The sequence below is a fragment of the Scyliorhinus torazame genome, unplaced genomic scaffold (genome assembly GCF_047496885.1).
Source record: "Scyliorhinus torazame isolate Kashiwa2021f unplaced genomic scaffold, sScyTor2.1 scaffold_448, whole genome shotgun sequence".
NCBI lineage: Eukaryota > Metazoa > Chordata > Chondrichthyes > Carcharhiniformes > Scyliorhinidae > Scyliorhinus > Scyliorhinus torazame.
The window spans coordinates 112387-125900 of record NW_027308175.1 but is presented as its reverse complement, the minus strand read 5'-3'; positions in this window follow the sequence as shown (position 1 = coordinate 125900).

The following is a 13514-nucleotide window of genomic DNA, read 5'->3' as shown; positions in this document are numbered from 1 at the left end:
AAAGCTGGGGTTGGGGGCAGTGGGGGTTTGGGGGGCAGTGGGAGGGTTGGGGGGCAGTGGGAGGTTGGGGGGCAGCGGGAGGTTGGGGGGCAGCGGGAGGTTGGGGGCAGCGGGAGGTTGGGGGCAGCGGGAGGTTGGGGGGCGTGGGAGGTTGGATCAAGGAGCTGATTCTGCAAAGGGATGTCCATCTGATCCCTGCTCCCTCTTCACCACCGTCATCATTGAGGTGATTGAGTGAGGGGTTTCCCTTGACACCAGAGGAGCAGTAGGAGGCCATTCAGCCTCGTGAGCCCAGAGCGTTCTCCCCGACCACCCTCACCCGCTTTGCTGCATGGGTATTCAAGCACAGAAACCAGCTGAACCTAGCTTTTCCGGGCCCTCATGGTCCAGTGGCCCCAGGCGGTCCCCTCCACCCGACAAGGCCGGGCATGCCCCGCACCCCCTCCCCCCATCCCTCCCCCCACCAGCCCTCTTCCCCCTCCCCCACCTCCCTTTACCCACTCCCCCCCTCCACCCCCTCAGCCCTCATCCCCCTCCCCACCTCCCTCTACCCACTCCCCCCCTCCACCCCACCCACCCTCTACCCCTTCCCCCCACCTGACCTCTACCCCCCTCCCCCGCACCCCCCTCACCCCCACCCTCCCTCTACCCCCTCCCCCGCACCCCCCCCACCCGCCCTCTACCCCCCTCCCCACATCAGCCCTCTACCCCTCTCCCCCGGCGCTCACACCCTCCCCCGACTCTGCCAGGCGCCCCCTCGCCCCCCCTCCAGTTCTCCCACCTGTTTGGTGGCAGTGAGCTTCTTCTGCAGGTGTTCAATCTGTTCCTCGGCGAATTTGATCTTCTTCAGAGCGTCCTCGTCGGCCAATTTCTTGCTCTCTCTCTCCTCTCCTTCTCCTCCATTTCTTTAATTTTCAATCTCAATTCCTCCATCTGAGGACACATGGACCACAGAGCTGATTAACACGAGGAAAATCCCCCCACCCCAGGGAGCTGATTAACACGAGGAAAATCCCCCCACCCCAGGGAGCCGATTAACACGAGGAAAATCCCCCCCACCCCAGGGAGCTGATTAACACGAGGAAAATCCCCCCACCCCAGGGAGCTGATTAACACGAGGAAAATCCCCCCACCCCAGGGAGCTGATTAACACGAGGAAAATCCCCCCCCCACCCCAGGGAGCTGATTAACACGAGGAAAATCCCCCCCACCCCAGGGAGCTGATTAACACGAGGAAAATCCCCCCACCCCAGGGAGCTGATTAACACGAGGAAAATCCCCCCCCACCCCAGGGAGCTGATTAACACGAGGAAAATCCCCCCACCCCAGGGAGCTGATTAACACGAGGAAAATACCCCCACCCCCAGGGAGCTGATTAACACGAGGGAAAATCCCCTCACCCCAGGGAGCTGATTAACACGAGGAAAATCCCCCCACCCCAGGGAGCTGATTAACACGAGGAAAATCCCCCCCCCACCCCAGGGAGCTGATTAACACGAGGGAAAATCCCCCGCCCACCCCAGGGAGCTGATTAACACGAGGAAAATCCCCCCCCCCCACCCCAGGGAGCTGATTAACACGAGGAAAATCCCCCCCCACCCCAGGGAGCTGATTAACACGAGGAAAATCCCCCCCCACCCCAGGGAGCTGATTAACACGAGGAAAATCCCCCCACCCCAGGGAGCTGATTAACACGAGAAAAATCCCCCCCACCCCAGGGAGCTGATTAACACGAGGAAAATCCCCCCACCCCAGGGAGCTGATTAACACGAGGAAAATCCCCCCACCCCAGGGAGCTGATTAACACGAGGAAAATCCCCCCACCCCCAGGGAGCTGATTAACACGAGGAAAATCCCCCCACCCCAGGGAGCTGATTAACACGAGGAAAATCCCCCCCATCCCAGGGAGCTGATTAACACGAGGAAAAAACCCCCACCCCCCCAGGGAGCTGATTAACACGAGGAAAATCCCCCCACCCCAGGGAGCTGATTAACACGAGGAAAATCCCCCCCCACCCTAGGGAGCTGATTAACACGAGGAAAATCCCCCCACCCCCAGGGAGCTGATTAACACGAGGAAAATCCCCCCACCCCAGGGAGCTGATTAACACGAGGAAAATCCCCCCCACCCCCAGGAGCTGATTAACACGAGGAAAATCCCCCCCCCCACCCCAGGGAGCTGATTAACACGAGAAAAATCCCCCCATCTCAGGGAGCTGATTAACACGAGGAAAATCCCCCCATCCCAGGGAGCTGATTAACACGAGGAAAATCCCCCCCACCCCAGGGAGCTGATTAACACAAGGAAAATCCCCCCCACCCCAGGGAGCTGATTAACACGAGGAAAATCCCCCCACCCCAGGCAGCTGATTAAAACGAGGAAAATCCCCCCCCATCCCAGGGAGCTGATTAACACGAGGAAAATCGCCCCCACCCCAGGGAGCTGATTAACACGAGGAAAAATCCCCCCACCACAGGGAGCTGATTAACACGAGGAAAATCCCCCCCACCACAGGGAGCTGATCAACACGAGGAAAATCCCCCCCACCCCAGGAATCTGATTAACACGAGGAAAATCCCCCCCCCACCCCAGGGAGCTGATTAACACGAGGAAAATCCCCCCCCCACCCCAGGCAGCTGATTAACACGAGGAAAGTCCCCCCCACCACAGGCAGCTGATTAACACGAGGAAAGTCCCCCCACCCCAGGGAGCTGATTAACACGAGGAAAATCCCCCCCACCCCAGGGAGCTGATTAACACGAGGAAAATCCCCCCCACCCAGGGAGCTGATTAACACAAGGAAAATCCCCCCCCACCCCAGGGAGCTGATTAACACGAGGAAAATCCCCCCCATCCCAGGGAGCTGATTAACACGAGGAAAATCCCCCCCACCCCAGGGAGCTGATTAACACGAGGAAAATCCCCCCACCCCAGGGAGCTGATTAACACGAGGAAAATCCCCCCCCACCCCAGGGAGCTGATTAACACGAGGAAAATCCCCCCCCACCCCAGGGAGCTGATTAACACGAGGAAAATCCCCCCACCCCAGGGAGCTGATTAACACGAGGAAAATCCCCCCCATCCCAGGGAGCTGATTAACACGAGGAAAATCCCCCCCCACCCAGGGAGCTGATTAACACGAGGAAAATCCCCCCCACCCCAGGGAGCTGATTAACACGAGGAAAATCCCCCCCACCCCAGGGAGCTGATTAACACGAGGAAAATCCCCCCCACCCCAGGGAGCTGATTAACACGAGGAAAATCCACAACACCTTGTCAACACTCCCCGCCTGACCACAAACATAAAACCCAACGGTACCGACCCCCCTTCCCAATGTGTCAACACTAACAGTACAGACCCCTCCCCATGCGTGATGGTTGTTGTATATAGGGGATCAATCACGCGCAGGAAATGTTACATGGGCTGGGGGAGAGAGACAAGGCCGCGACAGGAGCTGCGCCAGAGGGGGGCGGAGCGGGCTTTGGAAAGCGCGGGTGTTTTCCCGCGCGCGTGAAGAAAGGTGGGAATGGGAACGAAGGAATGCATATGGATTGGGAGACTCCCACGCGGGGAGGTCAATGGGACAGCGGGGGTCAGCAGGAGTCAGCTGACTTGCGGGAGTGACATGGGGGGAGCAAAAAAGCTAGACAGGGGTCTCGCGGGGGGAGGGGAGGGGGGGAAAAAGGGTTGCTGCTGCACTGGCCGAAAGGGAATGGGACACAGAAGAGGTGGTCGGGACGGGGATCCCCCCTCTGGGGGACTGGAGGGTCAGGGAGGCGTGGACACGGGACTGGCCCAGAAAAGGAGATGGCTAGTCGGCGGGGGTGAGAGCCCCTCCAATCCGGCTGATAACGTGGAATGTGAGGGGCCTGAATGGGCCGGTGAAGAGGGCTCGAGTGTTCGCGCACTTAAAGGGACTGAAGGCGGACGTGGCCATGCTCCAAGAGACACACCTGAAGGTGGCGGACCAGGTCAGGCTAAGAAAGGGATGGGTAGGACAGGTATTCCACTCGGGACTGGACGCGAAGAATAGAGGGGTGGCAATATTGGTGGGAAAGCGGGTGTCATTTGAGGCCAAGACTATTGTAGCGGACAATGGAGGGAGATATGTAATGGTGAGCGGTAGGCTGCAAGGGACGTGGGTGGTGTTGGTAAACGTATACACCCCGAACTGGGATGATGCAGGATTCATGAAGCGCATGTTGGGGCGCATTCCGGACATGGAGATAGGAGGCCTGATAATGGGAGGGGACTTCAATACAGTGTTGGAACCAGCACTGGACCGCTCCAAATCAAGGACTGGAAAGAGGCCGGCGGCGGCCAAGGTACTTAGGGGGTTTATGGATCAGATTGGGGGAGTGGACCCATGGCGGTTTGCAAGGCCGCAGGCCAGGGAATTTTCTTTCTTCTCCCATGTCCACAAATCCTACTCCCGGATAGATTTCTTTGTTCTGGGTAGGGCGCTCATCCCGAGGGTGGGAGGGGACGGAGTATTCGGCTATAGCCGTTTCGGACCATGCCCCACACTGGGTGAAACTGGAGCTGGGAGAGGAGAGGTACCAACGCCCGTTGTGGCGGCTGGATGTGGGACTGCTGGCGGACGAGGTGGTGTGTGGGAAGGTGAGAGGGTGTATCGAAAGGTACTTGGAGGCCAACGACAACGGGGAGGTGCGGGTGGGGGTGGTATGGGAGGCGTTGAAGGCGGTGATCAGGGGAGAGCTGATCTCCATCAGGGCTCATAGGGAGAAGATAGAGGGAATGGAAAGGGAGAGGCTAGTGGGGGGAGATCTTGCGGGTGGACAGGAAATACGCAGAGGCCCCGGAGGAAAGATTACTCGGGGAAAGAGGACGGCTCCAGACGGAGTTTGACCTGTTGACCACAGGGAAGGCGGAGGCACAGTGGAGGAAAGCGCAGGGGGCGACCTACGAGTATGGGGAAAAGGCTAGTCGGATGCTGGCACACCAGCACCGTAAGAGGATGGCAGCGAGGGAAATAGGGGGAATCAAAGATGGAAGGGGAGCCACGGTTCGGAGTGCGACGAAAATAAACGAGGTATTCAAGGCCTTTTATGAAGAGCTGTACAGATCCCAGCCCCCAGCGGGGTAAGAGGGGGATGAGACGATTCCTAGACCAATTGAGATTCCCGAGGGTGGAGGAGCAAGAGGTGGCTGGTTTGGGGGCACCAATTGGGTTGGAGGAGCTGAGCAAGGGTTTGGGGAGCATGCAGGCGGGGAAGGCCCCGGGACCGGACGGATTCCCGGTGGAGTTCTACAGGAAGTACACAGACCTGTTGGCCCCGCTACTGGTGAGGACCTTTAATGAGGCAAGAGAGGAGGGGACCCTGCCCCCGACAATGTCGGAAGCGACAATTTCTTTGATCCTAAAGCGGGACAAGGATCCACTGCAATGTGGATCGTACAGGCCGATCTCGCTCCTCAATGTAGATGCAAAGTTGCTGGCAAAAGTGCTGGCCACGAGGATTGAGGACTGTGTCCCGGGGGTAATCCACAAGGACCAGACGGGATTTGTAAACGGCAGGCAACTAAACACCAATGTGCGGCGGCTCTTAAACGTGATAATGATGCCATCGGAGGAGGGAGAGGCGGAGATAGTGGCAGCTATGGACGCGGAGAAGGCCTTTGACCGAGTAGAGTGGGAGTACCTCTGGGAGGTGCTGCGTAGGTTTGGGTTCGGGGTAGGGTTTATCAATTGGGTTAAGCTCCTTTACAGAGCCCCGATGGCAAGTGTAGTGACGAACCGGCGGAGGTCGGAGTACTCTAAGGGAGTTTGGGGAGTTTTCGGGCTATAAACTCAATGTAGGGAAGTGATCTCTTTGTATTACAGGCGGGGGAACCAAGAAAGAGGGATAGGGGACCTACCACTGAGGAGGGCAGAGGGGAGCTTTCGGTATCTGGGGATTCAGATAGCCAGGAGTTGGGGGACCCTACATAAACTGAATCTGACGAGGTTGGTGGAGCAAAATGGAGGAGGATTTCAAAAGATGGGACATGTTACCGCTCTCGCTGGCGGGGTAGAGTGCAGTCGGTCAAAATGGTGGTCCTTCCGAGGTTTCTGTTTGTGTTTCAGTGCCTTACCATCGTGATCACTAAGGCCTTTTTTAAGAGATTAGGCAGGAGTATTATGGGGTTTGTGTGGGCGAATAAGACCCCAAGAGTAAGGAGAGGGTTCCTGGAACGCAGTAGGGACCGAGGAGGGTTGGCGCTGCCAAACCTGGGGAGCTACTACTGGGCAGCAAATGTGGCGATGATCCGCAAGTGGGTTATGGAGGGGAGAGGGGGAGGCATAGAAGAGGATGGAGATGGCGTCCTGTAAAGGAACGAGCCTGGGGGCGTTGGTGACGGCACCGCTGCCGCTCTCGGCGACAAAGTATACCACGAGCCCGGTGGTGGCGGCAACGCTAAGGATCTGGGGCCAGTGGAGACGGCACCGGGGTGCAATGGGAGCATCGGTGTGGTCCCAGATCAGGGGTAACCACCGGTTTGTCCCAGGGAAGATGGACGGGGGGTTCCAGAGCTGACATCGGGCGGGGATTGGAAGAATGGGGGACCTGTTCATCGACGGGACGTTTGCGAGCCTAGGGGCACTGGAGGAGAAGTTTTGAGTTACTCCCGGGAAATGCCTTTAGATATATGCAGGTGAGGGCTTTTTGTGAGGCGACAGGTGAGGGAATTCCCGTTGCTCCCCGGCACAAGAAGTTCAAGATAGGGTGATCTCGGGTGTATGGGTCGGGGAGGGCAAGGTGTCGGAAAATACACCAGGAGTTGAAAGAAGAGGGGGAAGCGCTGGTAGAAGAGTTGAAGGGTAAATGGGAGGAGGAGCTGGGGGAGGAGATCGAGGAAGGTCTGTGGGCTGATGTCCTAGGTAGGGTTAATTCCTCCTCCTCGTGTGCCAGGCGCAGCCTGATACAATTTAAGGTGGTCCACAGAGCGCACTTGACGGGGGGCGAGGTTGAGTAGGTTCTTTGGGTGTAGAGGACAGATGTGGAAGGTGCTCAGGGAGCCCGGCGAACCATGTCCATATGTTTTGGTCATGCCCGGCGCTGGAGGGGTTCTGGAGAGGAGTAGCGGGAGCAATATCTCAGGTGGTGAAAGTCCGGGTCAAGCCAAGCTGGGGGCTAGCAATATTTGGAGTAGTGGACGAACCGGGAGGTGCAGGAGGCGAAAGAGGCCGGCATTCTGGCCTTTGCGTCCCTAGTAGCCCGGCGAAGGATCTTGCCAATGTGGAAGGAGGCAAAGCCCCCCAGTCTGGAGGCCTGGATAAATGATATGGTTGGGTTCATAAAGTTGGAGAGGATTAAGTTCGCCTTGAGAGGGTCTGCGCAGGGGTTCTACAGGCGGTGGCAACCGTTCCTAGACTATCTCGCGGAGCGTTAGAGGCAGGTCGGTCAGCAGCAGCAGCAACCTTGGTGGAGGGGGGGGTGGAGGGGACGGCCTGGGAGGGGGGGCTGGAGAGGGGGGGACTGCCTGGGAGGGTGGATGAGCAAGAGATAACATGAAGGGTTGGGGAAACTGGCACGTACGGGTGAGGGCCAGTGTACAAAGCTGTGTAAATATATCATTTTGCCATGTATATATCTTGCTCTGCGCGATTTCTCGTTTTTTTTTGTTACGGGGGGGGGGGATTGTTTGTAAGGGAGAAAAATTGTGTTAAAATACTTTAGTAAATATATTTGAAAAAAAAACACTAACGGTACAGACCCCCCTCACCCATCCCGTCAACACTAACGGTACAGACCCCCTCCCCAATGTGTCAACACTAACGGCACAGACCCCTCCCCAATGTGTCAACACTAACGGTACATACCCCCCCTCGCCAATGTGTCAACACTAACGGCACAGACACCTCCCCATCCAGTTAACACTAACGGTACAGGCCCCTCCCCAATGTGCCAACACGAAAGGTACAGACCCCTCCCCAATGTGTCAACACTAACGGTACAGACCCCTCCCCCAATCTGTCAACACTAACGGTACAGACCCCCTCCCCAAAGTGTCAACACTATCGGTACAAACCCCTCCCCAATCTGTCAACACTAACGGTACAGACCCCCCCTCCCCAATGTGTCAACACTAACGGTACAGACCCCCTCCCCAATGTGCCAACACTAACGGTACAGACCACCTCCCCAATGTGTCAACACGAACGGTACAGACCCCTCCCCAATGTGTCAACACGAACGGTACAGACCCCCTCCCCAATGTGTCAACACAAACGGTACAGACCCCCTCCCCAATGATTCAACACTAATGCTACAGACTCCCTCCCCATCCCGTCAACACTAACGGTACAGACCCCTCCCCAATATGTCAACACTAACGGTACAGACCCCCTCCCCAATGTGTCAACACTAACGGTACAGACCCCTCCCCAATGCGTCAACACTAACGGTACAGACCCCTCACCAATGATTCAACAGTAACGGTACAGATCCACTCCCCATCCCGTCAACACTAACGGTACAGACCCCCTCCCCAATGTGTCAACACTAACGGTACAGACCCCCTCCCCAATGTGTCAACACTAACGGTACAGACCCCTCCCCAATGTGTCAACACTAACGGTACAGAACCCCTCCCCAATAATTCAACACTAATGGTACAGACCCCCTCCCCATCCCGTCAACACTAACGGTACAGACCCCCTCCCCAATGTGTCAACACTAACGGTACAGGCCCCTCCCGAATGTGTCAACACTAACGGTACAGACCCCTCCCCAATGCGTCAACACCAACGGTACAGACCCCTCCCCAATGATTCAACACTTACGGTACAGACCCCCTCCCCACCCCGTCAACACTAACGGTGCAGACCCCCTCCCCAATGTGTCAACACTAACGGTTCAGATCCCCTCCCCAATGTGTCAACACTAACGGTACAGACCCCTCCCCATTCCGTCAACACTAACGGTACAGACCCCCTCCCCAATGTGTCAACACTAACGGTACAGACCCCTCCCCAATGTGTCAACACTAACGGTACAGACACCCTCCCCAATGTGTCAACACTAACGGTACAGACCCCTCCCCAATGTGTCAACACTAACGGTGCAGACCCCTCCCCAATGTGTCAACACTAACGGTACAGACCCCTCCCCAATGTGTCAACACTAACGGTACAGACCCCCTCCCCAATGTGTCAACACTAACGGTACAGACCCCTCCCCAATGTGTCAACACTAACGGTACAGACACCCTCCACAATGTGTCAACACTAACGGTACAGACACCCTCCCCAATGTGTCAACACTAACGGTACAGACCCCCTCCCCAATGTGTCAACACTAACGGTACAGACCCCTCCCCAATGTGTCAACACTAACGGTACAGACACCCTCCCCAATGTGTCAACACTAACGGTACAGACCCCCTCCCCAATGTGTCAACACTAACGGTACAGACCCCTCCCCAATGTGTCAACACTAACGGTACAGACACCCTCCCCAATGTGTCAACACTAACGGCACAGACCCCTCCCCAATGTGTCAAACCTAACGGTACAGACCCCTCCCTAATGTGTCAACACTAACGGTACAGACCCCTCCCCAATGTGTCAACACTAACGGTACAGACCCCTCCCTAATGTGTCAACACTAACGGTACAGCCCCCTCCCCAATGTGTCAACACTAACGGTACAGACCCCTCCCCATTCCGTCAACACTAACGGTACAGACCCCCTCCCCAATGTCCCAACACTAACGGTACAAATCCCTCCCCAAAATGTCAACACTAACGGTACAGACCCCTCCCCATCCCGTCAACACTAACGGTACAGACCCCTCCCCAATGTGTTAACACTAACGGTACAGACCCCTCCCCAATGTGTCAACACTAACGATACAGACCCCCTCCCAATGTGTCAACACTAACGGTACAGAACCCTCCCCAATGTGTCAACACTAACGGTACAGACCCCCTCCCCAATGTGTCAACACTAACGGTACAGGCCCCCTCCCCAATGTGCCAACACAAACAGTACAGACCACCTCCCCAATGTGTCAACACGAACGGTACAGACCCCTCCCCAATGTGTCAACACTAACGGTACAGACCCCCTCCCCAATGTGTCAACACGAACGGTACAGTCCCCCTCCCCAATGATTCAACACTAACGGTACAGACCGCTCCCCATCCCGTCAACACTAACGGTACAGACCCCCTCCCCAATGTGTCAACACTAACGGTACAGACCCCTCCCCATCCCGTCAACACTAACGGTACAGACCCCTCCCCAATGTGTTAACACTAACGGTACAGACCCCTCCCCAATGTGTCAACACTAACGATACAGACCCCCCTCCCAATGTGTCAACACTAACGGTACAGAACCCTCCCCAATGTGTCAACACTAACGGTACATACCCCCCCTCGCCAATGTGTCAACACTAACGGCACAGACACCTCCCCATCCAGTTAACACTAACGGTACAGGCCCCTCCCCAATGTGCCAACACGAAAGGTACAGACCCCTCCCCAATGTGTCAACACTAACGGTACAGACCCCTCCCCAATCTGTCAACACTAACGGTACAGACCCCCTCCCCAAAGTGTCAACACTATCGGTACAAACCCCTCCCCAATCTGTCAACACTAACGGTACAGACCCCCCTCCCCAATGTGTCAACACTAACGGTACAGACCCCCTCCCCAATGTGCCAACACTAACGGTACAGACCACCTCCCCAATGTGTCAACACGAACGGTACAGACCCCTCCCCAATGTGTCAACACGAACGGTACAGACCCCCTCCCCAATGTGTCAACACAAACGGTACAGACCCCCTCCCCAATGATTCAACACTAATGCTACAGACTCCCTCCCCATCCCGTCAACACTAACGGTACAGACCCCTCCCCAATATGTCAACACTAACGGTACAGACCCCCTCCCCAATGTGTCAACACTAACGGTACAGACCCCTCCCCAATGCGTCAACACTAACGGTACAGACCCCTCACCAATGAATCAACAGTAACGGTACAGATCCACTCCCCATCCCGTCAACACTAACGGTACAGACCCCCTCCCCAATGTGTCAACACTAACGGTACAGACCCCCTCCCCAATGTGTCAACACTAACGGTACAGACCCCTCCCCAATGTGTCAACACTAACGGTACAGAACCCCTCCCCAATAATTCAACACTAATGGTACAGACCCCCTCCCCATCCCGTCAACACTAACGGTACAGACCCCCTCCCCAATGTGTCAACACTAACGGTACAGGCCCCTCCCGAATGTGTCAACACTAACGGTACAGACCCCTCCCCAATGCGTCAACACCAACGGTACAGACCCCTCCCCAATGATTCAACACTTACGGTACAGACCCCCTCCCCACCCCGTCAACACTAACGGTGCAGACCCCCTCCCCAATGTGTCAACACTAACGGTTCAGATCCCCTCCCCAATGTGTCAACACTAACGGTACAGACCCCTCCCCATTCCGTCAACACTAACGGTACAGACCCCCTCCCCAATGTGTCAACACTAACGGTACAGACACCCTCCCCAATGTGTCAACACTAACGGTACAGACCCCTCCCCAATGTGTCAACACTAACGGTGCAGACCCCTCCCCAATGTGTCAACACTAACGGTACAGACCCCCTCCCCAATGTGTCAACACTAACGGTTCAGATCCCCTCCCCAATGTGTCAACACTAACGGTACAGACCCCTCCCCATTCCGTCAACACTAACGGTACAGACCCCCTCCCCAATGTGTCAACACTAACGGTACAGACACCCTCCCCAATGTGTCAACACTAACGGTACAGACCCCTCCCCAATGTGTCAACACTAACGGTGCAGACCCCTCCCCAATGTGTCAACACTAACGGTACAGACCCCCTCCCCAATGTGTCAACACTAACGGTACAGACCCCTCCCCAATGTGTCAACACTAACGGTACAGACACCCTCCCCAATGTGTCAACACTAACGGTACAGACCCCTCCCCAATGTGTCAAACCTAACGGTACAGACCCCTCCCCAATGTGTTAACACTAACGGTACAGACCCCTCCCTAATGTGACAACACTAACGGTACAGACTCCCTCCCCAATGTGTCAACACTAACGGTACAGACCCCTCCCCATCCCGTCAACACTAATGGTACAGATCCCTCCCCAATGTGCCAACACTAACGGTACAGACCCCCTCCCCAATGTCCCAACACTAACGGTGCAAATCCCTCCCCAAAATGTCAACACTAACGGTACAGACCCCTCCCCATCCCGTCAACACTAACGGTACAGACCCCTCCCCAATGTGTTAACACTAACGGTACAGACCCCTCCCCAATGTGTCAACACTAACGATACAGAACCCCCTCCCCAATGTGTCAACACTAACGGTACAGACCCCTCCCCAATGTGTCAACACTAACGGTACAGACCCCCTCCCCAATGTGTCAACACTAACGGTACAGGCCCCCTCCCCAATGTGCCAACACAAACAGTACAGACCACCTCCCCAATGTGTCAACACGAACGGTACAGACCCCTCCCCAATGTGTCAACACTAACGGTACAGACCCCCTCCCCAATGTGTCAACACGAACGGTACAGTCCCCCTCCCCAATGATTCAACACTAACGGTACAGACCGCTCCCCATCCCGTCAACACTAACGTTACAGACCCCCTCCCCAAAATATCAACACTAACGGTACAGACCCCTCCCCATCCCGTTAACACTAACGGTACAGACCCCTCCCCAATGTGCTAACACGAAAGGTACAGACACCCTCCCCAATGTGCCAACACTAACGGTACAGACCCCCCTCCCAATGTGTCAACACGAACGGTACAGACCCCTCCCCAATGTGTCAACACTAACGGTACAGACCCCCTCCCCAATGTGTCAACACAAACGGTACAGACCCCCTCCCCAATGATTCAACACTAATGCTACAGACTCCCTCCCCATCCCGTCAACACTAACGGTACAGACCCCTCCCCAATGTGTCAACACTAACGGTACAGACCCCCTCCCCAATGTGTCAACACTCACGGTACAGACCCCTCCCCAATGCGTCAACACAAACGGTACAGACCCCCTCCCCAATGATTCAACACTAATGGTACAGACCCCCTCCCCATCCCGTCAACACTAACGGTACAGACCCCCTCCCCATCCCGTCAACACTAACGGTACAGACCCCCTCCCCAATGTGTCAACACTAACGGTACAGACCCCCTCCCCAATGTGTCAACACTAACGGTACAGGCCCCCTCCCCAATGTGCCAACACTAACAGTACAGACCACCTCCCCAATGTGTCAACACGAACGGTACAGACCCCTCCCCAATGTGTCAACACTAACGGTACAGACCCGCTCCCCAATGTGTCAACACGAACGGTACAGTCCCCCTCCCAATGATTCAACACTAACGGTACAGACCGCTCCCCATCCCGTCAACACTAACGTTACAGACCCCCTCCCCAATGTGTCAACACTAACGGTACAGACCCCCTCCCCAATGTGTC